At 41.3% G+C, this 8,663-nt stretch overlaps 1 non-coding gene across 1 annotated transcript; it reads right to left on the bottom strand.

Moving 5' to 3' along the window:
* Window positions 1-309: 309 nt before the first annotated feature.
* On the bottom strand, window positions 310-413 carry LOC112713087 (small nucleolar RNA R71). Its single transcript, XR_003158084.1, has one exon. It is a non-coding gene; the product is annotated as a small nucleolar RNA R71 (small nucleolar RNA).
* Window positions 414-8,663: the final 8,250 nt, after the last annotated feature.

Here is an 8,663-nt window from a genome sequence, read left to right as displayed (position 1 = left end):
ATTCCTGCCATTGGAGCCAACAACTTTGAGCTGAAACCTCAGCTAGTTGCCTTAATGCAACAAAACTGCAAGTTTTATGGACTTCCATCTGAAGATCCTTACCAGTTTTTAACTGAGTTCTTGCAGATCTGTGAGACTGTAAAGACGAATGGAGTTGATCCTGAAGTCTACAGACTCATGCTTTTCCCTTTTGCTGTAAGAGACAGAGCTAGAATATGGTTGGATTCACAACCCAAGGATAGTCTGGACTCCTGGGATAAGCTAGTCACTGCCTTCTTGGATAAATTCTTTCCTCCTCAAAAGCTGAGCAAGCTGAGAGTGGATGTTCAAACCTTTAAACAAAAAGATGGTGAATCCCTCTATGAAGCTTGGGAAAGATACAAGCAGCTGACCAAAAGATGTCCATCTGACATGTTTTCAGAATGGACCATATTAGATATATTCTATTATGGTCTATCTGAATTTTCGAAAATGTCATTGGACCATTCTGCAGGTGGATCAATTCACCTAAAGAAAACACCTGCAGAAGCTCAAGAACTCATTGACATGGTTGCAAACAACCAATTCATGTACACTTCTGAGAGGAATTCCGTGAATAATGGGATACCTCAGAAGAAAGGAGTTCTTAAAATTGATGCTCTGAATGCCATATTGGCTCAGAACAAAGTGTTGACTCAACAGGTCAACATGATCTCTCAAAGTCTGAATGGATGGCAACATGCATCCAATAGTACTAAAGAGGCAGCTTCTGAAGAAGCCTATGATTCTGAGAACCCTGCCATGGCAGAGGTTAATTACATGGGTGAACCTTATGGAAACACCTATAATCCATCATGGAGAAATCATCCAAATTTCTCATGGAAGGATCAACAAAAGCCTCAACAAGGCTTTAACAATGGTGGACGCAATAGGCTGAGCAATAGCGAGCCATATCCATCATCTTCTCAGCAACAGACAGAGAATTCTGAACAAAACACTTCTAATTTAGCCAATCTAGTCTCTGATCTGTCAAAGGCCACTTTCAGTTTCATGAGTGAAACAAGATCCTCCATCAGAAATCTGGAGGCACAAGTGGGCCAGCTGAGTAAGAAAGTCATTGAAACTCCTCCCAGTATTCTCCCAAGCAATACAGAAGAGAATCCAAAAGGAGAGTGCAAGGCCATTGATGTGATCAAAGTGGCCGAATGCACAAGGGAGGAGGAGGACGAAAATCCTAGTGAGGAAGACCTCCTGGGACGTCCCTCAAGCAAGAAGGAATTTCCTATTAAGGATCCAAGGGAATCTGAGGCTCATATAGAGACCATAGAGATTCCATTAAATCTCCTTCTGCCATTCATAAGCTCTGAAGACTATTCTTCCTCTGAAGAGGATGAAGATGTGACTGGAGAGCAAGTTGCTCAATATTTAGGAGCTATCATGAAGCTGAATGCCAAGTTGTTTGGTAATGAGACTTGGGAAAGTGAACCTCACTTGCTCATTAATGAACTAGATACCTGGATTCAGGAAACTCTACCTCAAAAGAAACAAGATCCTGGCAAGTTCTTAATACCTTGTACTATAGGCACCATGACCTTTGAAAAGGCTCTGTGTGACCTGGGGTCAGGGATAAATCTTATGCCACTCTCTGTAATGGAGAAGCTGGGGATCATTGAGGTACAACCTGCCTTGTTCTCATTACAATTGGCAGACAAGTCATTGAGACAAGCTTATGGAATAGTAGAGGACGAGTTAGTAAAGGTTGAAGGCCTTTACATCCCTGCTGATTTCATAATCCTAAACACTAGGAAGGAAGAGGATGAATGCATCATCCTTGGAAGACCTTTCCTAGCCACAGCAGGAGCTGTGATAGATGTTAACAGAGGTGAATTAGTCCTTCAATTGAATGGGGACTACCTTGTGTTTAAGGCACATGGCCATCCCTCTGTGACAAAAGAGAGTAAGCATGAAGAGCTTCTCTCAGTTCAGAGTCAAGAAGAGCCCCCACAGTCAAACTCTAAGTTTGGTGTTGGGAGGCCCCAACCAAACTCTAAGTTTGGTGTTAAGACCCCATATCCAAACTCTAAGTTTGGTGTTGGGACTATACAACATTGGCCTGATCACCTTTGTGGCTCCATGAGAGCCACTGTCAAGCTATTGACATTAAAGAAGCGCTTGTTGGGAGGCAACCCAATTTTATTTATCTAATTTTTATTTTTATTTTATTGTTATTTTGTGTTTTACTAGGTACATGATCATGTGGAGTCACAAAAAAAATATAAAAATTAAACAATAGAATCAAAAACAGCAGAAGAAAAATCACACCCTGGAGGAAGCACAGGCTGGCGTTCAACGCCAGTAAAATGCATCTGGCCGGCGTTCAACGCCAGAACAAAGCATCATTCTGGCGCTGAACGCCAGAAACAAGCAACATTCTGGCGCTGAACGCCAGGAATGTGCCTAGAGAAGAAAAGCTGGCGCTGAACGCTAGTAACAAGCATGAAACTGGCGTTCAACGCCAGAAACATGCTTTACATGGGCGTTGAACGCCCAGAATGTGCACCACACGGCGTTTAAACGCCAGAATGGTGTGCAAAGGCATTTTACATGCCTATTTGGTGCAGGGATGGAATTCTTTGACACCTCAGGATCTGTGGACCCCACAGGATCACCTCAGGATCTATGGACCCCACAGGATCCCCACCTAAACATATTCCCACCTTACCTCTTAATCCTATTTTGTGATTTCCCCATGTCACACTTCCCAACACTCCTCACCAATCACCTCAATTCCTCTTCCCAATCACCCCCTTCACCACTTACATCCATCCACTCTTCCCCAAAAACCCCACCTACCTTCAAAAATTCAAAACCATTTTCCCACCCACTCCCACCCTAAATGGCCAAACATTCACTCCCCCCTCTCCCTATATATACCCTTCCATTCTACTTCATTTTCACACAACACAACCCCCTCTCCTTCACCTTGGCCGAACCTACATCTCTCCCTCTATACCATATTCTCTTCTTCTTCTTCTTCTTATCTTCTTTCTTCTATTGCTCGAGGGCGAGCAATCTTTTAAGTTTGGTGTGGTAAAAGCATAAGCTTTTTGTTTTTCCATTACCATCAATGGCACCTAAGGCCGGAGAATCCTCTAGAAAAGGAAAAGGGAAGACAAAAGCTTCCACCTCCGAGTCATGGAAGATGGAAAGATTCATCTCCAAGAGCCATCAAGACCACTTCTATGATGTTGTGGCAAAGAAGAAGGTGATCCCTGAGGTCCCTTTCAAGCTCAAGAAAAATGAGTATCCGGAGATCCGACATGAGATCCGAAGAAGAGGTTGGGAAGACTTAACCAACCCCATGCAACAAGTTGGAATCTTAATGGTTTAAGAGTTCTATGCCAATGCATGGATCACTAGGAACCATGATCAAAGTATGAACCCGAATCCAAAGAATTATCTCACAATGGTTTCGGGGAAATACTTAGATTTTAGTCCGGAAAATGTGAGGTTGGCGTTTCACTTGCCTATGATGCAAGGAGATGAACGCCCCTACACTAGAAGGGTCAACTTTAATCAAAGGTTAGACCAAGTCCTAATGGACATATGTGTGGAAGGAGCTCAATGGAAGAGAGACTCCAAAGGCAAGCCAGTTCAACTAAGAAGACTGGACCTCAAGCCTGTGGCTAGAGGATGGTTGGAGTTCATTCAACGCTCCATCATTCCTACTAGCAACCGATCTGAAGTTACTATGGATCGGGCCATCATGATTCATAGGATCATGATTGGAGAGGAAGTAGAAGTTCATGAGGTCATCTCCAATGAAATCTACAAAATAGCCGACAAGCCCTCCACCATGGCAAGGCTAGCTTTTCCTCACCTTATTTGCCATCTATGTTACTCAACTGGAGTTATCATAGAAGCAGACATCTCCATTGAAGAGGATAAGCCCATCACCAAGAAGAGGATGGAGCAAGCAAGAGAGACCCCTCACGGTTCTCAAGAGATGCATGAGGAAGCTCATCATCAAGAAATCCCTGAGATGCCTCAAGGGATGCACTTTCCTCCCAACAACTATTGGGAACAACTCAACACTTCCTTAGAAGATTTGAGCCACAATGTTGAACAATTAAGGGTGGAACATCATGAGCACTCCATCATTCTCCATGAAATAAGAGAAGACCAAAGAGCAATGAGGGAGGAGCAACAAAGGCAAGGAAGGGATATAGAAGAACTTAAGGACATTGTTGGTCCTTCAAGAAGAAGACGCCACTAAAGGTGGATTCATTCCTTGTTCTTTATTTCTTTCTGTTTTCGGTTTTTATGTTGTGTTTATGTTTTGTGTCTCTACTTCATGATCATTAGTATGTAGTAACCATGTCTTAAAGCTATGAATAAATTCCATTAATCCTTCACCTCTCTTAAATGAAAAATGTTTTAATTCAAAAGAACAAGAAGTACATGAATTTCGAATTCATCCTTGAATTTAGTTTAATTATATTGATGTGGTGACAATACTTTTTGTTTTCTGAATGAATGCTTGAACAGTGCATATTTTTGATCTTGTTGTTTATGAATGTTAAAATTGTTGGCTCTTGAAAGAATGATGAACAAAGAGAAATGTTATTGATGATCTGAAAAATCATGAAATTGATTCTTGAAGCAAGAAAAAGCAGTGAAAAAAATGGCGAAAAAAAATAGAAAGAAAAAGAAAAAGCAAGCAGAAAAAGCCAATAGCCCTTAAAACCAAAAGGCAAGGGTAAAAAGGATCCAAGGCTTTGAGCATCAATGGATAGGAGGGCCCAAGGAAATAAAATCCAGGCCTAAGCGGCTAAATCAAGCTATCCCTAGCCATGTGCTTGTGTCATGAAGGTCCAAGTGAAAAGCTTGAGACTGAATGGTTAAAGTCGTGATCCAAAGAAAAAAGAGTGTGCTTAAGAGCTCTGGACACCTCTAACTGGGGACTCTAGCAAAGCTGAGTCACAATCTGAAAAGGTCCACCCAGTCATGTGTCTGTGGCATTTATGTATCCGGTGGTAATACTGGAAAACAAAGTGCTTAGGGCCACGGCCAAGACTCATAAGTAGCTGTGTTCAAGAATCAACATGCTTAACTAGGAGAATCAACAACACTATCCAAAATTCTAAGTTCCTAGAGAAGCCAATCATTCTAAACTTCAAAGGAAAAAGTGAGATGCCAAAACTGTTCAGAAGCAAAAAGCTACAAGTCCCGCTCATCTAATTAGAATTAATATTCATTGATATTTTGATATTTATAGTATATTCTCTTCTTTTTATCCTAATTGATTTTCAGTTGCTTGGGGACAAGCAACAATTTAAGTTTGGTGTTGTGATGAGCGGATAATTTATACGCTTTTTGGCATTGTTTTTAGGTAGTTTTTAGTAAGTTCAAGCTACTTTTAGGGATGTTTTCATTAGTTTTTATGTTAAATTCACATTTCTGGACTTTACTATGAGTTTGTGTGTTTTTCTGTGATTTCAGGTAATTTCTGGCTGAAATTGAGGGACTTGAACAAAACTCTGAAAAAGGCTAACAAAAGGACTGCTAATGCTGTTGGAATCTGACCTCCCTGCACTAGAAATGGCTTTTCTGGAGCTAAAAAACTCCAAATGGCGCGTTCTCAACGTCGTTGGAAAGTAGACGTCTAGAGCTTTCCAGCAATATATAATAGTCCATACTTTATTCGGAAATTGATGATGTAACTTGGCGTTGAACGCCAAGTACATGCTGCTGTCTGGAGTTAAACGCCAGAAACACGTCATGATCCGGAGTTGAACGCCCAAAACACGTTATAACTCGGAGTTCAACTCCAATAAACGCCTCAGCTCGTGGATAGATCAAGCTCAGCCCAAACATACACCAAGTGGGCCCTGGAAGTGGATTTATGCATCAATTACTTACTCATGTAAACCCTAGTAGCTAGTCTAGTATAAATAGGATAAGTTACTATTGTATTAGACATCTTTTGACAGTTTAATCTTTTGACTTTGTAGTCTTTGATCATTCGGTCTCTTGATCATTCAGGGGGCTGGCCATTCAGCCATGCCTGAACCTTTTACTTATGTATTTTCAACAGTGGAGTTTCTGCACACCATAGATTAAGGGTGTGGAGCTCTGCTGTACCTCAAGTTTCAATACAATTATTATTACTTTCTATTCAATTCTCTTCTATCCTTATTCCAAGATATACATTACACCTAACTTTGATGAATGCGATGATCCGTGACACTCATCATCATTCTCACCTATGAACGCGCGTGACTGACAACCACTTCCGTTCTACTCTAGGCCGGGCGCATATCTCTTAGATTCCCCAACAGAATCTTCGTGGTATAAGCTAGATAGATGGCGGCATTCATGAGGATCCGGAAAGTCTAAACCTTGTCTATGGTATTCCGAGTAGGATTCTGGGATTGAATGACTGTGACGAGCTTCAAACTCCTGAAGGCTGGGCGTGATGACAAGCGCAAAAGAATCAAGGGATTCTATTCCAACCTGATTGAGAACCGACAGATGATTAGACGTGCTGTGACAGAGCATAGGAACGTTTTCACTGAGAGGATGGGATGTAGCCATTGACAACGGTGATGCCCTACATACAGCTTGCCATGGAAAAGAGTAGGAAGGATTGGATGAATGTAATAAGAAAATAGAGATACGAGAGGAGCACGGCATCTTCACACACTTATCTGAAATTCCCACTATTGCTTTACATAAGTATTTCTATCCTATTTTATTTTCTATTTATTATTAATTTTCGAACTCACCATAAACCAATTTAATCTGCCTAACTAAGATTTACAAGGTGACCATAGCTTGCTTCATACCAACAATCTATGTGGGATCGACCCTTACTCACGTAAGGTAATACTTGGATGACCCAGTACACTTGCTGGTTAAGTTGAACGGAGTTGTGGAAAGAAAAAAGCTTCTCTAACAGTGCCTGGAATTATTGTTGGTCACAATTTCGTCCACCAAGCATGTTCAAGATTTTGGACCAATTCTAGAAGACTTTAGCGATTGCAAATAAACCTCTTGATGAAGTTATTTATCGCCTCACACCTTGATGTTGCTCTAAATCCAGCACAGAATTTATCCCTCAAGTAAGCGCTTGCCCAACTTTTCCTCTTCTCATATTCATTTAGAACCCATTCATTTTCCTCCAACCCATATTTTTTTTATCATATTCTCTCAATATTTTTCAAATTCATCTGGATGCCATGGAGCATACAAACATCTTCTGAAGTTGTTGGAAAAATTTTTGTTTTTTTATGTTTGCCGTTACATTCTTCTGGATGTGCCAACCACATAATCGGTGAGTTGCATCTGGGAAGATTTCTCGAATTACTGCCTTCATTGCTTCGTCAGCGTCTATGACCACAACACTAGGAGACTTGTTCAGCATGACTTCAAGAAAGTTTTGCAACAACCACATATATGTTGTCGTTCGTTCGCCCTCTACTAAGGTAAAGTCAAATATACATGTTTGGCGGTGATGGTTACAACCTGTGAAGATTACCAACAGCCTTCTGTACTTATTCTTTCGGTAGGTTGTATCGAATGCAAGCACATCTCCAAAGCACTAATAATCGGACCTACAAATACCGTCTGCCCAAAATAAATTTGCCAGCCGACCTTCATCAGTAGCACTGTACCTTGCCATTGCCATCGGGTCAACATCGGCTTTCCCAAGTAGATAGCTAATCGTCGCATTAGAATCCCCACAAATGAGCTATGCACGACGAGTTCTTTGAAAGTAATTATCTAGGTCCTTCTCTGTGAACCCGATATTGGCATGGTGCGTACAAACCCCACACTTTTGTACAGCAGTACCAGCAAGTGCACTGGGTCGTCCAAGTAATACCTAAGCGAGTCAGGGTCGATCCCACGGAGATTGTGGCTTGAAGCAAGCTATGGTTATCTTGCAAGTCTTAGTCAGGCAGATCAGAAGGATGTTAGAATAGTTGTCAAATTTGCATTAAAAGGAATATTGGAATAGAAATAAGAAAAATGGTTATAATTAAGGATAGAGTTGAGAGTTGGAGTTGCTTTGTCTTTCTGAATGAATCCTGGAACTACTGTCTTCTCTGCTTGCGAATGATCTTTTTCTATGGCAGGCTGTATGTGATCAAAGCCATTGCTCGTGGTCATTGATCTCCTCTGCTCCAGATCAAATGCCATTACCCATGGTCATTTAAAATGACAGAAGGTGAAGCTCTAGCAGTTCATTCTCTTAGCGATCCTACACTAAATGCCACAGACAAGGTCGAATCTTTTGGGTTAGAGAATTCTGCTTCTATGGATTCTAGCCTATACCACGGAGACCCTAATCTCCCCGGAAATCAGCTGAACTGGTGTCTCGAGAAGTCCCCAATGAAGTCGTGGATTAACCGTCTGAGAGATGTATAAACATAGTTGTTGGCTCGTGCTTTCCCGCCAACTATTCACATGAACCCAAGTAGACGCGGATGTTTGTCAGGCACGTTCGTCTTAATGTGATGAACAGAGCTAATTTGTCAGATCATCCTATTCACCACGATGAAGATTGGATATACATCTTAAAAGTGAATCAAACACTGATCGAAGAAGAAACAGTAATACTTTTAGTAATTCATAGGACTCAATAGGGCTCCTCCCCTCAACCTAGGAGGTTTAGAAACTCA

Source organism: Arachis hypogaea, chromosome 1 (genome assembly GCF_003086295.3).
Source record: "Arachis hypogaea cultivar Tifrunner chromosome 1, arahy.Tifrunner.gnm2.J5K5, whole genome shotgun sequence".
Lineage (NCBI taxonomy): Eukaryota > Viridiplantae > Streptophyta > Magnoliopsida > Fabales > Fabaceae > Arachis > Arachis hypogaea.
Note: the sequence above shows the minus strand (reverse complement) of the source record. Positions and strands in the feature narration are given on the sequence as shown.